This window comes from Delphinus delphis, chromosome 2 (assembly GCF_949987515.2).
Source record: "Delphinus delphis chromosome 2, mDelDel1.2, whole genome shotgun sequence".
Lineage (NCBI taxonomy): Eukaryota > Metazoa > Chordata > Mammalia > Artiodactyla > Delphinidae > Delphinus > Delphinus delphis.
Genome location: NC_082684.1, coordinates 141,929,138 through 141,947,258, shown reverse-complemented (window position 1 = coordinate 141,947,258; position 18,121 = coordinate 141,929,138). Strand labels below are relative to the sequence as shown.

The 18,121-nt window shown below is 40.1% G+C and overlaps 1 protein-coding gene and 1 pseudogene across 1 annotated transcript in view; one reads left to right on the top strand and one right to left on the bottom strand.

Annotated features, from left to right (window-relative positions):
• Positions 1 to 7,901, bottom strand: part of RORA (RAR related orphan receptor A) — a 183,694-nt gene extending 175,793 nt beyond the window's left edge. Inside the window, exon 1 of the mRNA XM_060005861.1 lies at positions 7,883 to 7,901. The gene's annotated coding sequence lies outside the window, so the exon portion shown is untranslated. The remainder of the gene's footprint in view (positions 1 to 7,882) is intronic.
• Positions 7,902 to 16,979: 9,078 nt separating this feature from the next.
• LOC132418866 (ferritin light chain-like) lies at positions 16,980 to 17,903 on the top strand (annotated as a pseudogene).
• Positions 17,904 to 18,121: the final 218 nt, after the last annotated feature.

Below are 18,121 nucleotides of genomic sequence, written 5' to 3'. Positions count from 1 at the left end.
TAAATTCAGGTACTCTCAAGCATACTTGAAACCTAGATGCTTAATTCTCTTATGCATCCTTTTGATATACAGTTCAGTTCCCTGAGGAACTTTTAGCTTTCATGGTTGTGTTTGTTTGTTTTTGGTTAGGTTTCAGGGAAACCACAGTATCCTGAATCATACTACCTCTTAGTGACAGTGAAAGTTATACATGGATTATCAAGTTGATCTGACAAAAGAATGCTAGCGTACAATTTTCTTATAAATGTCATTAATGTCTGTTAAAGGCTTTGTTGCAGTGGAAAACAAGTTCATGCTGTAAGAAATACATGTTACTACTAGTGTGGGGGGCGTAACTATCTTAGAAGCAAAAATAACCATTTTGAACTCTTGTTTTATTATGGAATCAGTTGAGGTGAATGAATAGTGATGGTAAATGGATGTCAGTTCTTTGATGAATGAGGTTAGGTTGTCAAAAAGGTAAGTAATGGTCATTTTCAGCCAACTGATTTAAATGAACTTTTTCATATAGTGGGAATAGCATACCTCCTTCTCATAATCAGCTGGTTCACCAAGCTTAGAAGCCTTTATAGGTAAAATAGTTCTAAGGTAAAAGATAACCTGAGTGGATTGTAGGAATGACTGCTCGCTTGGCTTTCTTCTTATATTTGCAAGTGGAAGGACCACTCTAAGGAGTGAAGTTCTTTATCGTAGGCTCTGTGGGTTGGCTTTAAACCCTGGCTCAACCACATACCAGCTAGCTGTACAACCCTGGGCCTCAGTTTTCACCTGTAGAATGGGGATGGTAGCAACATCTCCCTCACAAGATTGTAGTAAAGATGAAATAAATTAACACGTACAAAGTGCTTAGAGAAGCATCTAGCACTTAGTAAGTGCTCCACAACGATTACCTAATGCTGATATTGGAGATAACAGTGTGGCACTCGTGTGCATGCAAGGAGTCAATCTACTCTGAGTCCTGGCTCTGCCCATTTCCAGCTGGATGAGTTTGCAAGTTTTCTCACTTCTCTAAGTTAAGTTACCGATCCCCTCAGACAAGTTTTCTCATCTAAACTGGGGGTACAAGTAGGACAAAGCTCATGGGGCTGATGAGAAGATTAAATGAGATAATGCATGTAAAGCGCTCAACATAATGCCTGGAATATTAGAACTGCACATTAGGTGGTAGCCCCTGCTTTTGCTGCTACTACAGCAACTACTGGTACCTGGACTTTTCCTATCGCCACTTTGATTATTATTACACTATTATTTATTATTATTATTATTGAACTCGAAGTAACACAAAATCCTGAAAAGACATTGGCCCTTCTTTAAAGATCAACTCAATCATGTACAAGAGTTTCATTAAATATACAATAAATCCATCAAGTAGACACCAGTACTTGGTAGGCTAGGCATTTTTATCTTCTAGCGGTGATGGTGGATTTTAAAGAGCCATTCCCCATCTCAACACAACCTTTTGAACCTATGTTCTGAAATGAGAACACAAATACTTTTTGTCCAAATTCAATTCACAAATCTGAGGTCTATGAACAGCAAACTTGAACCAACTGGATGCTCTCTGATGGAAACACTTAGCTAAATATTCAGATTTTTAATCAATTATTTTTTTATAATTTTTATTGGAGTATAGTTGATTTACAATGTTGTGTTAATTTCAGGCGTACAGCAAAGTGCATCAGTTATACATATACATATATCCACTCTTTTTTGGGTTATTTTCCCATATAGACTATTACAGAGTATTGAGTAGAGGTCACTGTGCTATACAGTAGGTCCTTATTAGTGATCTATTTTATATATAGTAGTGTGTACATGTCAATCTCAATCTTCCAATTTATCCCTCCCCCACCCCCAACTTTTCTATTACTATTGACAAGGAAGGGCCTTTCAAACAATTAGGAAAATTACAGATGGCTCTCTGTGGATGTGAATGTGAATCCGCTCAACAATCTGCTGGGATTCAGATGACTATTCTGACCCTACTGTAGCCTCAGTCGCCTCTAAAACACCAATATATATGTATATATGTATATACTTATAAAGTATATACCTATGCTGTTACATCAGTAGAGTATGCACATCATAAATCCTATTCAAAAACCTTATGAATCAGAGCAAACTCACTCCAAGCCTGTAAATATTCAGATTTGTAAATGGAATTCACAGATCCCCACCATAAACGGTGGATTTTAAGACTATGCAAATCTTCTACCTTGGAAGAACTCACTGGCAGGGCCAAGTGCTATCCATTTATATCCTAATATGATGAGACAGAGAAATCCTGTTAAGTTCAGAGGCTTGGCTCTAGACATACAGGCCAAGTCTAAACAAGGCAAATGTCTCCAGACAGCACGGGGCATTTTTACTTCCTTGGACTGACTGATCTTGAAAGAATGACATAGGTGTTCCTCTGGGTGAGAATAGGGGGAGAGGAGGAGCAAAGGTAGTTTTCAGCACCTAGAGTTAAATATATACCTTCCCCTTCATTGCTCTTGTATACTTGGATCACAGTGTCAGAACCCTGGAGGTCTCTCTAATTCTTCTCTCCTCTCCCACATTTCCGGCTTAGTCTGCTTTCCAGTTTATGAGCCAAATCTTCTGAAAAGGGTACACTTAGCATTTGTATTTTCAGATTATTTTCTGTGACTATGTGTCCCCACTTTCCCGCAGTCCCAACCTTGAACCTAGTCTGTAAGCTCCTTGAGGGCAAAGAACCTGTCAGTACATAGTAGGTCCTCAATAAACAACTGTCCACTGATTAGCTCTAGAAGAGGCCAGCACTTGTATTTTGGTCATGTCCCATCGGCAGCAAGCTCAGTGTCTGCAAGCTAAGAGATGAATCTGCTGGCAACTTTGTGAGCACTAGTTTGTGACTGTTTGTCAATGGGTGGACAGGAGCTGGATGAAAGCCTCCTGAAAGAACTTGAGTGTGGCAATTTCTCAGGTCTGCCCTAGTGAAACATCCAGCTAGCAACTGAAATTATAATTGCCGTGAGTCACACCATGAGTCACATGGGTTGCCACAGCAACCTATTAACTATATAACCAAAGCAGCTTCCATTAGCTTTGCCAAGAATGGTTCTTGAGTTTTCCTGGACTGTGAAAATAATGTGGGTGAGCCCCAAGTTTGGGGCTGCTAAGAGTCTGCAACCAAAAGGAAGCCTCAAGGAAAGGAAAAGAAAACGAGAAAATAAGGCGACTGTACTTCTTGGGCTTCCTGAGTAAACGGCACAACTGTGACAAATTGTTGGGTTGGTTTTGTGATATCAGCAAATACCCAAGGAGAGGTTGGTCGAGGCCTCAAAACTCATTTTCACTAAGTCAAACTTAAAGCCAAGCCTCTAGGGGTAAGAAGTGAATACATTAACCTAGTCCACTTTAAATGACTGCAATAAATACTTTTTTTTTCTTTAAAAATACAAAGGATTATTTCTCAAAGAAATATTCTGATTTGTACTAAAATATTTTTGCTCTAGAGAACTAAAATCTCTTTATAAATAATACAGTGCTTTAATTTTACATCTCAGGTATGAGCCTGCTGCAACCAAACATTTGCAAATGTACTAAATTCACTTTTAATGGTTATTTGGGTTAAAATTAAAAGTTCCAGAAGCTTCCAAAGCATATTTGATTTTGTCATTTACTAGGGAAAACTGATGTTCAGTTGGATTAAACTGACATATTTTCCTGATTGCTTACGGAGTAACTTGTAATTTTTACGTGTTTGGAAGTTCCCGAGTGTGGAAGAAAGCAAGCAGAAGAGCCTTAAACAAGAAGAATAAGGAATATAATTTAGGATTACAAATTAGGTGGTTGGGATTAACATATACACACTATGCTAAATAAAACAGATAACCAACAAGAACCTACTTTAGAGCACAGGAAACTATACTCGATATTTTATAATAACCTATAAGGGGTAAGAATCTGAAAAAGATATATACAGATAGATATAGATATCTATATCTATCTATCCATATCTATATCTGAATCACTGTGCTGTACACCTGAAACTAACATGACATTGTAAATCAACCATATTCAATAAAAAACAAACTCTAAAAAAAAGAATAAGAAATACAAACAAGAATGAGAACAGGAGGAAGTGACAATGGTCTGTCGACTCTGGAAACAATCCAGGGGCCGACCAGGTATCCCTCGGGTCTGCGCTCTGGTGGTCGGCTGATAGATTCCCTAAGGTGATGAGCTATGATGCCAAACTTCCCAGTAGCTTGAAATAGCTGATTATTATCTGTTGTATTTTTCACTTTTTCATCTCCATATATGTCATCTTCTAACATTTTAGTGAATGCAGAACTACCCATGCAGAATTAGATGAAGAAGTCAGGAACAAATGAACAGATCTGGCAAATAATAAAATGTGGCAACTAATAAAAACCAAGACAGCAGTTGATTCCAAGAGAAAGATACTTATCCACACAGTATTATTACAGCAGGAATGAGACCAGAACAAACTTGTGAATCACAAAGCAAAAGCAGTCTTGAAAGTGTCCAATCAAATACAGGTCCTATATAATCAACGAGAAAAATTAAAATTCTACACCACAGTGTAAAATTTCGTGAGTATATCCCTATCCCACAAGTAAAAACTCTCTTTTATGTTCACACAGCAAAACCCAGCAGCAATATTTCCTGTCAACAACTGAAGAACATCGCAAACGTAAGAACTCCTTGACCAACTGGTCATGATGACTTCGTACAAGAAGCCCCAAGCTTTGCCCTCCCCCACCTGCCAAGTGAAGTTAATGACAAACACTGATGGTCCTATCCCAGGAACTCAGGAGAATCTGTGTTCTCCAAAGACCATGCTTGTGGATTTCTCTGAAGCTAACAATCAGATTTCCTTTCCTGGGAATTTCTTGCTTAACTCACCCAAAGCATTTTTTTAAAGAAGCAATACCTGTACTTTCCAGATAACAAGGTGGCCTAAAATATTATCAAGTGTCGCAACTATTCAGGTTCATCTTGTAGTTCTTGTGCCTCTGACTGGTGTACCTGTGAGCTGACACTCGGGTCTGATAATATATTCTGCAACTGTACATGTTCATTTGTAAGTGGAACAATCTCTCTGTGCGGGCAGTTAGGAAACCCAGATTGAAACTGCTAATGTGAGCTGACTTCAGCTGTTGATGATTATGTAGTCAAGCCTTGACCAAGGTTTCCTGAACCCTGGCTAAAATCGGAAGTCTTGAGACGGCCCCAAAATGAATTCGCACGCTTCCCTGATAGTGAAACTTTTTAAAGAGCAGATGTCAAGATGATTTAAGAGGAGCTGAAATTTAACGTCTCAAGAAAACTTATCAGCAAATTAGGACAGTTCAGTTTTCAAGAAAAATCCGACAGATGCTAAAGAAGAAGTCATTTGGGTGATAGTTATTAGAGAAAGAACTGATTGGTTTTCTTCCTTCTCACCAGTTGTGGGGCCTATAGAGATGCTAAGACCAGAAATATGATGGGCTGTCTGCTGAGGTGGGTGACAAAAACAGTCTCCATGTTTACGTGGCATAGAAGACTTTCACTAACATGCAACTTGGACAATTCAATTTCTCCTTGGCGTGGGCAAAGTTTTGTGTCAACTGTCTTTTCAGGAGCTTTCTCCCCAACTTGTCATTGGGCCGTTTTATTTTGGGCCCTCTCCCCCAAATCATGAAAGTAAACGTTAGCCAAAAAAACCAAGATGACTTCTGATCTAAATCTTTCTATCAATTTAATATTTGAACTACATAAAGGAAGCTTTAAATCTTTCTACATTTACATTATGCTTAATCCCTAAAAATTTTCCTGCTGATTTTCACAGTTAGAAAGGCACTCAAAGCCTACCCACTCTGGCTATATCTTGATTTTGTTTTAAAGCAGGTACAGCTGATAGAGTTCATTAAGCCTCTGCTCAAAGACCAACCTGTTCTATTGCCTGTTACTGGAGTGCCACTTTTTTTCACTAGCTACCACTCTCATGCTGTCACTCACATCCTTCCATGAATTTAAATCCAACCATGGGTTATTATTTCTGCCATAGGCCAATGAAATTATCCTTAGGGATGACAATTCCTTAAAGGTCCTTAGGGATGGATGGTCTATATATTAAGTAACATCTATGGTCTCTGTCCTATTCATTGAGGGGTATTCTTTGTATCCAGTGGAGTTGAACTAGTGGTTTTTGTCCACTTATCCAGGAGCCAAGTCATAATGCAAACAGTCAGCGGCTTTCTGTATGTTGCCAGGTGGCCAGGAGTCCATACCCCAAACCGCCATAAACAGTAGGCACAACCATCCGCCCCTGTTCAGGAGAGGCCCAGGACTGAGCTAGCAGAAAGACTGAATTACTTACCACCTCTAGAGTGGGTCCCACCAGGCCAGGGACGAGCTCATGGGCAAGGCTGTGCAAGGAAGCGCTCTGTACCATGCCTGCCCTGCGGATATACAGAGGACTTCAGTCTCCTGCACTGTCAATCTCTCAGTCATCATGAGCTCAATTATGCACCGACAACAGCAAGAACAACAACAACGACGACAACAAAACAACCCCCAAAACGCTAAGGGCCACAGACTACCCTGGTGGAGGGACAGCCAACTGGAACCATGTGTTGAGAGACGAGGTGCTGTCCTGAGCATGTGTCCATTACGGGCCTGAGCTTTGCCTCTTTCCTCAAACATTCCACTGAAGCCCACGGGAGAGCCACAGCAGGACTGGAGAGACAGCAGGACTGGGCCCTAAAAGTCAGGCAACCAACAAATTGGAGGGGGTTGCTTTTGGTTTTTTTGTTTGTTTGTTTGTTTTTTGGTTTTTTTGCTTTTTATGTTTGTTTTCTACAAATACAGATAGACAGACAGACAAACCCAAGAGCAGATTTCAAGAATCAACTGAGGCACAAGATAAACTACTTTGATGGTACACAGATTTTTTTTTCCTCCAAATTGTTCACATGAAATCAAAAATTTTCAAAGCATAAATAGGAAAAATTGGGGGACACGTCTCTGTCGGACCTGAATTGTGCCGTAAATATCTCCATTGCTTGCCTTAGAAGGATGCCCAAACACATCTCGTAGGTAGCACATATCTGTGGTCTGAAATAGTTATCAAATTCTAATGACACTCTTAAATCGAAAGTCTAAATAATATGCTGGTCAAGTACAGTGAAAGTTGACTGCCTGCCATCAATGACGTATTGGTTTCATCCTGAGAATCAAGGCACAGCCAAACATCATTGCTCAGAATGCAGATCACAACACTTTACACTGACGTGAGTTTGTAAACTTATGGTGGAGTTCAAATGAAGGCAGTTGATGAAAGCAGTTGAACCTGAGAGGTGGGAATGAATACAGAGGATAAATCCAGCACACATTTCCACATCAAACTACCCATGCCATTTACCAGGGCCCCCAAAGGCCACACGAGCGGCAGCGCCTAGATTCCCCGTCAGTATCTCTGCTCCACAGACACAAGTACAAAACGGCCTAAATCGTGAACTAGTGGTGAGGAAAAGGAGACCAAAGTTTAAAAGAAATCAAGGTGATGTTTCCTAGAAACATACCAACTCGTCTAAGAAGGATCCAGAGTAAGGGTGATCAGTAAGTAATTAATTGATCCTCCTGGCTAGATATTATGGTTTTTCTAAAGATGAGTGGCTTGAATCGCTAGAATTTATCACACTATGTCTAGACTCTCTTTAACACACACTCAGTACAAACAGGTGGAGATGTACCACTTCCGACCACTACAGGTAGAGAAGTATGACCTCTGTTGACCATGGATCACAGCTGAAACATTAGTTTATACTTGAAAGGCCACAGCAGCCAGACATATGCGAATTCCAACTCTTCAGAAAACTTTGGACAAAAAAAAAAATGCATTACTTACATGTATGCGTCTTCTTTGTTACTGAGATACCTAGAAGAGAAGAAACAATGACAAAGGTAAGAAAGGAGCCTGTGTGCACTTCTTAGAATGTACATCATCCCCAGTGTACTCAGAAACGCATTTTGTTCAGATGGGGATGCAGGGGCAAGATGCATCTTCATCTCACATACAGCATCACTGGATCTACCCCAGTGTAACAAAACTATTAACGATGGGGCCAGCAAGCATGGCCTACTGGCTTAAGAGGTTCTGCGGTAAAAAAAGTAGCAACACGGACAGTAATTAAACAGAGTGAGAGAAGACTTATTTTTTATTTTTTTATTTTTTAAATTAAAAAAATTTTTTTTGCATTACGTGGGCCTCTCACTGCCGTGGCCTCTCCCGTTGCGGAGCACAGGCTCCGGACACGCAGGCTCAGTGGCCATGGCTCACGGGCCCAGCCGCTCCGCAGCATGTGGGATCCTCCCGGACCGGGGCACGAACCTGTGTCCCCTGCATCAGCAAGCGGACTCCCAACCACTACGCCACCAGGGAAGCCGGAGAAGACTTATTTTTCATTTTAAATAGGGGAGACGATCATGTTTATAGGCAGAGTGGGGAAGATTTAAGGCACAAGAGTGTGATGCCAACTTACTCAGACAAGAGTGAACTGAGCCATAGAGCAATTAATGTGCTCTGGCCATTGACTTTGTGTTTACTTTTTAATGAAAATGGCTCTTCGTGCTCACATGAAGCATCACTTTTAATGGTGAGGGAAAATACATCCACAAACTGTACCTCTCTGTCTATACTTGTTAAAGTCAAAGGGGAATGACGGCTACTTCTTGGCAAATGGCAGCACAATGAACAAAAACTATATGAAAACATAAGGGGCTCATGAGTCAGCACCCTTGATACTTCTAAGATGCTTTATAGAGAGCGGGTGAAGAGTGGAACTGGGCAAGATTCTGCACATAAGACCGCAGAAAGATAACGTGAACGCACACTTCAATGCAAACAGTGCTATCGCCACTTCAGAAGTGCTCCATTTTGAATTCTGTATGCTTCATTCTTCTTGGGGGATATTCTTGAGACCAAATAGGTTCAAAATCATATAGCTCTTGAAAACATTTAGCCTGTGACTAAGAAGTGTGGTAAACCTTGTGTGTCTTTTTTTCTTTCAAGTTATTAAAATAACTATTTAACCCTCCTCTGGAAAGTAACTGTTGAAAAATTTGGCACTGTTGAAAAATTTGGCACTCAGATCAGACCTATTACTTAGCTATGGAATGTATCGGACAGGGAAGAAATCTGTTATGAAAATCCATGGTATAGCACAGGCAGAACAGCTCGGTGCTTTGTGACCACCTAGAGGGGTGGGATAGGGAGGGTGGGAGGGAGGGAGATGCAAGAGGGAAGAGATATGGGGACATATGTATATCTGATTCACTGTTATAAAGCAGAAACTAACACACGATCATAAAGCAATTATACTCCAATAAAGATGTTAAAAAAAAAATCCATGGTAGACATAAAAAAAAAAAAAAGCTAGTGCCAAAATTGTGCACCAAGACCAAAATCACACACTTGTTCCCCCACAAATTTCCACAGGACTTATTTAGGGAAGCTGAAATTACACAGCCCAACTCCAATTCTTTTTCCCCCCCTTTCTATGGAGAAAAACACAACTATTGTTTTTCATTGTGTTTGACTTGGCTTCACATGGTGAAGTTAGAAGCTTCTGCAAAGAGTCTTGAAGGCTCTCTCACATGGGAACTAACCAAAGGGTTTGAGTTTTTGAAATAAACATTTTCATGGGAAGGGAACTGCCCCCAACAGGAGCAGTGAATCAAATCTGAATACCACTTGCAACTCCAGCTCATGACACCAGCACCAATAAATGGATACTTTAGTGTTCTTTCAGCATTATGAGAGCTATATGTGTACTTTCCTTAGGAAATGATGCTTTTGGTAAAATCACTTTGAAGAGAAAGTGCTTATGCTGTCACTCCTGATTATTCAGAACCTTCACACAATTGGATTTAACACAGCCCCAAACAGACCTATCTATATTCGCTGAGTGTGGAACTATTTTCTCCTGACATCCAAAGGCCTGATGAAAATACCACTGCTTTGACTTTTCTACTTATATTTATTATACAGTGTGATGCAGTATTCTCATCAAATATTTTCATGACGATTATAATGATAATAGATTTTGAAAATCTTTCCAGGAAAGCTGCCTGATCCTTGAGATCACAGCAGCACGGAGCTAAAACTTCTCATTTCTGTCTCCAAGAGACAGCATGACTTCTGTAAAAGCACAAACTCGACCCCTCAGTTTTGTTTAACTGCCAATTAGCGATCAGTACAGGTAATTGGGAGATATACCTACACAAGAGTTGCCAGATTTAGCAGAAACAATACAGGATCCCCAGTTACACTTAAATTTCAGACACTAGCAATTAGTTGTTTATCTGAAATTCAAATGTAACTGAGCATCCTGTATTTTATCTGGCAGCCCTAACCTATACAAATAAAATGTAAATTATATCTATCACATGCAAGGAAAAACATAACAATAAATTAATAGATACACTTCTATGGAGAAAGGCTTAAAAAACACATCCCTCTCACAAAAGCAATATTTTTTAAAGTGCATTACAACTCCTAATTATGGAGACATAACTGTACATAATATTTTCTTTTCTTCAATGTTTTTACTTAATAGCCATTATGAAGACAAAATTCTATTTCTCTAGGAAAAGGAAACAAACTGAAACAATGTGAACACACAAAAGACAAATTTAATGAAACAATCAGAAAATTTATTTGAATTCCCTTCCTTCTCCTCTCCTGAAAAATAACTGTGCTCACACTAATGTCTTGTGTCTCTCCTTTCTCTATAGAAGCTCCAGTTCTTCATATTAACTGACTCCACAGAAGTGGAAAAAAAAAAAAAAAATGTCTTTCTCATTTCACAGATGGGTCAACTAAGGACAATTTAATCATCACAATAAAAAGTTTTCTGTAGAAAGTTAATATCTGATGGGAAGTGAGTCCATGGTATGTATTTAAAGCTATCTAAGGAGGTAAAAGAACTGTACTCAAAAACTATAAGACGCTGATGAAAGAAATTAAAGATGACACAAAAAGAGAAAGATACATGGTGTTCTTGGATTGGAAGAATTAATATTGTTAAAATGATCATACTACCCAAGACAATCTACAGATTCAATGTATTCCCTAACAATATACCAATGGCATTTTTCACAGAACTAGAACAAATAATTTTAAAATTTATATGGAAACACAAAAGACCCCAAATAGCCAAAACAATCTTGGGAAAGAACAATGGAACTGGAGGAACCATGCACCCTGACTTCAGAATATACTACAAAGCTACAGTAATCAAAACATTATGGTACTGGCACATAAACTGATACATAGATCAATGGAACAGAAGAGAGAGCCCAGAAATAAACCCATGCATTTATGGTCAATTCTTCTACAACAAAGGAGGCAAGAATATACAGTGGAGAAAAGATAGCCTCTTCAGTAAGTAATGCTGGGAAAACTGGATAGCTACATGTAAAAGAATGAAATTAGAACATTCTCTAACACCATATACTAAAGTAAACTCAAAATGGATTAAAGGCCTAAATGTAAGACTGGAAACCATAAAACTTCTAGAGGAAAACATAAGCAGGACACTCTTTGACATAAATTGTAGCAATATTTGTTTTGGCTCTCTCTCCTAAAGCAAAGGAAATAAAAGCAAAAATAAACAAATGGGACCTAATTAAACGTAAAAGCTTTTGCATAGCAAAGGAAACCTTCGACAAAATGAAAAGACAACCTACTGAATGGTAAAAAACATTTGCAAATGATATGACTGATAAGGGGTTAATATCCAATATAAATAAATAGCTCATACAACTCAACATCAAAAAAGCAAACAATTCAATTAAAAAATGGGCAGAAGACCTGTATAGGCATATCTCCAAAGAGGACATGCAAATGGCCAACAGGCACATGAAAAGATGCTCAACATCACTAATCATCAGGGAAATGCACATCAAAACCACAATGAGATATCACCTCACACTGGTCAGACTGGCTATCATCAAAAAGAACACAAATAACAATTGTTGGTGAGGATACAGAGAAAAGGGAGCCCTTGAACACTGTTGGTAGGAATGTAGACTGGTGTAGCCCCTGGGGAAAACAGTATGGAGGTTTCTCAAAAAACTAAAAACAGAACTACCAAATGACCCAGAAATTCCACTCCTGGGAATATATCTGAATAAAAAACAAAAACACTAATTCAAAAAGATACGTGCACCCCAATGTTCATAGCAGCATTATTTACAATTGCCAAGATAAGGAAGAAACCTATGTTTCCATCAACAGATGAGTGGATAAAGATGTGGTACACACACACACACACACACACACACACACACACACACACATATATAATGGAATATTACTCAGCCATAAAAAAGAATGAAATTTTGCAGTTTGCAGCAACCTGGATGGACTTGGAGAATATTATGCTCAGTGGAATAAGTCAGACAAAGAAAGACAAATACTGTATGATATCACTTACATGTGGATCTAAAAAATACAACAAAACTAGTGAATATAACAAAAAAGGAACAGAATCACAGATACAGAGAACAAACTGGTGGCTACCAGTGGAGGGGAGGGGCGAGAGGGGGAGGGGATTAAGAGGTACAAACTATTACATGTAAATAAGCTACAAGGATACATTATACAACATGGGGAATATAGTCAATATTTTATAATAATTACAAATGGAGTATAACCTTTAAAAATTGTCAATCACTATAATATACACCTGTAACTTACATAATATTATACATCAACTATACTTCAATAAAAACCAGAAAAACCCTGGTATAGATAGTGCATCTAATAAGAGTAAATATTAAAAAAAAAAAAAAAAGATTTACTCCCCAAAGCATATCAGTCAGCAGTCAGCTCTATAACTAATTTAAACCTACAGGGTCCTGTCCCCCAGCCTTAGCTAAGCCAGGAATCCCCACCAGGGCTTGGGTGAAAGAGATACTTGAGAGGTCTGTGTGCCCTGGTTTGCAACCAGCAACCATTTCTTCATCCCCCTCCTCCTTAAATGGGATGGCTGGGTCTTCCGTTTCTCTTTCTTCTCATTTCCCCAGAGGCTGCACGATTCCTGTCTTTCTCGCCATAGAGCTCATCCTTTCTGAAATCACAGCAGTCTACGCTGTCCATCTTTGTCCTCAAGTGGAAGGGGTAAGACTTATCCAAACCTAATGCTACTAGCAGTGACACTGAATCGACCATTCCGGGAGAGCTGGGTTTTCTAAAGATAAATTATGATGAGTGTTTAGGAGGCAAATAGCTCTAATTCTACCCAGAAGTGGAAAAGAATAAACTTTTTAAAGGCAGTTTTTTTTTTCACATCTTTATTGGAGTGTAATTGCTTTATAATGGTGTGTTAGTTTCTGCTTTATAACAAAATGAATAAGTTATACATATACATATGTCCCCAAATGTCTTCCCTCTTGCGTCTCCCTCCCTCCCACCCTCCCTATCCCACCCCTCCAGGTGGTCACAAAGCACCAAGCTGATCTCCCTGTGCTATGTGGCTGCTTCCCACTAGCTATCTACCTTACGTTTGGTAGTGTATATATGTCCATGTAAAGGCAGTTTTTAAGATAACTGGATTTGGAGTCAAGTTGACCTGAACTTACATTCTTAGTCCATCCACTTTCCTACCCAAGGCTGAGATACCTTGGGCAACTTACTTCACTTCTCTGGGCCTGAATTTCCAGGTCTCTACAATTGTATACAATCATAATAATACTCAAAAGACTGTTGTGAAAATCCATACAAAATAAGGATGTGTAAAGACCTTTACAAAGTGGGAAGTGTGATATAAATGTTAATTATTAACTTTCACAAAAGGTGGGCAATGCACACAGTCTTACTTTAACAAAGGTGAATTAGAATGTTCTACTGAAAGCTATGCCATAGCTACTCATGACTTCCTGGGTTTCACACTGACTCACAGCCCGGGATTCTGATTTTCAGACCAAGGGCTCTGACTTCAAAATTCATATCTGCTGGAGGAGAGCATAAGACAGAGAACCGAGTTTCTAAAAGCAAGTGTACTCTGTTCTAGACCCCAAACTCCCCTGGACTCGACTCTCTAAAATCAAGGGAAGATACTTGCTCACGGGCAGGTAAGCTAAGTGGGCAAAGGGCTTGGATCACCACCACCAAAGGGTGTCAAACCAAGTCCAGATGTTGTGAAGGTTTTGATATACTTCCCAATGCCTGGGAAGTGACACCAAGATCCTTCCCCAGAGATTCACAAACAGACCACTGAGCAAGAGGCATGCACGCCACAGAGACTGGGACTTCGTGGAGTTGTGGAAGAGTGATGGGTGGAACCAACTCTCTAAATGCAAAGCACTCACAAACCGTGAACCAAAAGTGACCTTGCTGGATGTTTTGGGAAAGTCACTTAACTTCTCTGGGCCTTAGTTTTCTCATCTGTAGAATGAGATAGCTGAACTACACACTTTCTTGATTTCCCTTCTAGAGCCTTGATCAATGACTCCTTGCCGTGCTTTCAAGCTAACAAACCAAACTTCCTCTAAGCAACAGGCTGCCAGATCTACTTCTCAGTGTGAAAAAAATCTAATGTAGCTCACAATCAAGGGCAAACCCCCTGAAACTTTTTCTTTTTGCTTTTAAAAACCAAAGAAGAAAGAAGGCAGTATCCACAAAACGTTGTATAAGTAAAAGATACACTTCTTTTGGGTGATATTTTTAAATTATCTGGGCTAGAGAAAAATGGTACCTTTTGATAAAGTTGTGAGACTCATAATCTTACCCAGCCCATCATATATATATATATATATATGGAGAGCGAGAAAAGCATTCCCAGGTAATGCTTTAGAGTAATTTCCAACTTAACACTATGATAACAATTTTAAATTGACAAGTAATATCCTTAAAATGAAGAGGGAAAAATCTCCACAACGACCCTCCCCAAACTAGGACCTCTAATACAGCAAGATTCCCTGACTCTATTTAGCCGACTATGCTTCAAAGTAAAGCAAAGAAAATGTCATGAAAATACCACAAATTTATCACTGTCAGGGTATCAGCAGTTTCAGAGTTACAGTTATGGCAAGAGTAGAGCACTTGAGGGATAGAATCTGATTTTTCCAATCAGTGCCAAATCTTGGACCAATTAACTTCCTTGATGGACTTCTTATTGTCTCTTGGTTTCTAGGCAATTGTCTGGGTACCAAGTTTATTTTAATTTTTTTTTTTTTTGGTAAGAAATGGCATCTTTCCTCCTCCCCAGACATACCAATTACCACAATGGCATTTCCAGAGGCCCTGCATTTTGGACAAGTGCCTAGCTACAAAGATGTCCTTTTGCCACCTTGCTAATATTCAGCCTGTGTGCCTTCTCTTGTCCTCTCTCACAATTGTTGAGACAGAGATATATGCAACATGTATAAGTTCTGTGTTAGAATAAAAAACAGAAAGAAAAACAAACACAACAAAAAATATGTGAAATAACAGATACACACTACCATTATAAAAGAAATAAACAACAAAAACCTACTGTATAGCACAGGGAACTATATTCAATATCTTGTAATAACCTATAGGGGAAAAGAATCTGAAAAAGAACATATCTATATATATATATGTTTTATATATATATGTTTTATATATATATTTTAATATATATGTTTTATATATATATATATTTGAATCACTTTGCTATACAACTGAAACTAACACATTGTAAATCAACTATACTTCAATAAAAAAATACCTAAAATAGGACACTGTGCAGTTTTTTTCTTCTTTTTGTTTTTAAATAGATCAGTGTTTCTCTATTTCAAGTGAGTGTGTGTGGCAGGGAGAAGGAGAGGTGCTGAATGATAATTAACAAAACCTGTTCTGTAATGGGCCAGCTTGTTACATGCATGTACACAAGCCCCAGAACACTAATTCTTCATTTCATTTCTAGAAAAGGAGGTCTCCAAATACGAAGGCCTTTGCAAGATTTATTCTCCCTCCTCACAAGACGCCTGCATTAAATAAGACGCCCATTATTCAAGCCGTGGTCTTGGGAGAATGGCTTAACCACTCTTGAACCTCTGTTTCCTTATCCATAAAATGGGGATAAAATTCTCAGTGCTAGGTTTATAGTAAGACTTAAATAAGGCCATTCACGTGGGACACATAGCAGAGTGTCTCTTTCCTTTTAAAGATGTTTCTAATTGCAGATATTTTGCACTGGATAAACAGAGAGCTACCCCTTGGGTGAAGACAGGCAATACCCATTAATTAGAGCCCTGCTGTTACAGAGAGGGATAATCTGGTAAATAAACGTTTGAGAGCAAGGGCAGAACTTTCAGACTAAAATCTGGAAGATTAGACCCCCCTCCTGCCATAAAACCAACAAACACAGTGATAAGGTTGAGATCGTCTGGGTCCACCTGTTCCCTCCTGTCCTTCTCTTTCACTTCCTCATTGTAAGGAGCTGGTAGTTAAAACAGCAATTTATATGCAGCGTAAGAACATGAGATAAGAATCAAGGCCCAGCATGTAGGCTTTTTTTTTGAATGGCTAACAACTGTTTCATAAAGAAAACCTATCACTTTGTGCTGGCCTGTGTCCCTGCTCACCCCAGTCCTGACTTGTCCCATGAGCTTGCTCTATTCCACACTGTCAAGGAGAGAATCAGTGCAGGATTCAGATCAGGAACACAGCCCGAATAGGGCCTCGCCAAACAAAATGATGTTACAAAACAATGTCCTTGTCTAGGACAAAAGAGCTATTAATGATAATCAGTACATATTATTGAAAGTGCTCCAAGTAATCTCTGGACTTTGTTTTAAAAATTCTTAATGGACACTAATGCTTAGGGTTCACTTAAAAGAGAAATAAATTATGTGCCAGGGTTGCAGGGACCAAGGACAACACTAGGAAGGCATCAAAACATTAGCAACATTACGACAATCAAACATTTTTAATTGCATTAAAAAGCCTTTAAAAGGATTGCGCTCAGCGGTTCCCCGGATCTGTCTCTTGCTTCAACAGTGTTTGGACGGAACAGACCCAGGGTCGCCCTTTCCTCCAGCTTCCGACCACCCCCCAACCTTCGGAGTCAGCAACTCAGCTATCCTCGGTCACCGGGACCAGCCAACACCATTTTTTGAGCCGAACTCCTTATTACCGATCAACCATGAGCTCCCAGATTCGTCAGAATTATTCCACCGAGGTGGAGGCCGCCGTCAACCGCCTGGTCAACATGCATCTGCAGGCCTCCTACACCTACCTCTCTCTGGGCTTCTATTTCGACCGCGACGATGTGGCTCTGCAGGGCGTGGGCCACTTTTTCCGCGAATTGGCCGAAGAGAAGCACGAGAGCCCCGAGCTTCTCTTGAAAATGCAAAACCAACACGGCGGCCGCGCCCCCTTCCAGGACTTGCAGAAGCCATCTCAAGATGAGTGGGGTAAAACTCAGGACGCTATGGAAGCCGCCATTAACACGGAGAAGAACCTGAACCAGGCCCTTCTTGATCTGCATGCCCTGGCTTGTGTCCGTGGAGACCCCCACCTCTGCGACTTCCTGGAGAGCCACTTCCTAGATGAGGAGGTGAAACTCATCAAGAAGATGGGTGGGGCTTCCCTGGTGGCGCAGTGGTTGAGAGTCCGCCTGCCGATGCAGGGGAACGCGAGCTCGTGCCCTGGTCCGGGAAGATCCCACGTGCCGCGGAGCGGCTGGGCCCGTGAGCCATGGCCGCTGCGCCTGCGCGTGCGGAGCCTGTGCTCCGCAACGGGAGAGGCCGCAACAGTGAGAGGCCCGCGTACCGCAAAAAAAAAAAAAAAAAAAAAAGAAGATGGGTGACCACCTGACCAACCTCCACAGGCTGCTGGTCCCCAGGCTGGGCTGGGCGAGTATCTCTTCGAAAGGCTCACCCTCAAGCACGACTAGGACCCTCCGGAGCCCAGTGGCCTTTGAGGAGACCCTCTGGTGTTAGGGCTTCTTCTTGAAGCCCCGCTCTGTGGCCAGTAGGCAGCTTGTTAACCACACTGGAGCCCTCTCCCAAGCCATGGACCAAATGGAAACAATAAAGCTTTTTGCAGGAAAAAAAAAAAAAAGCCTTTAAAAGTCATTTAGAAATACTAATTATGAAGATAAATTATACTTTA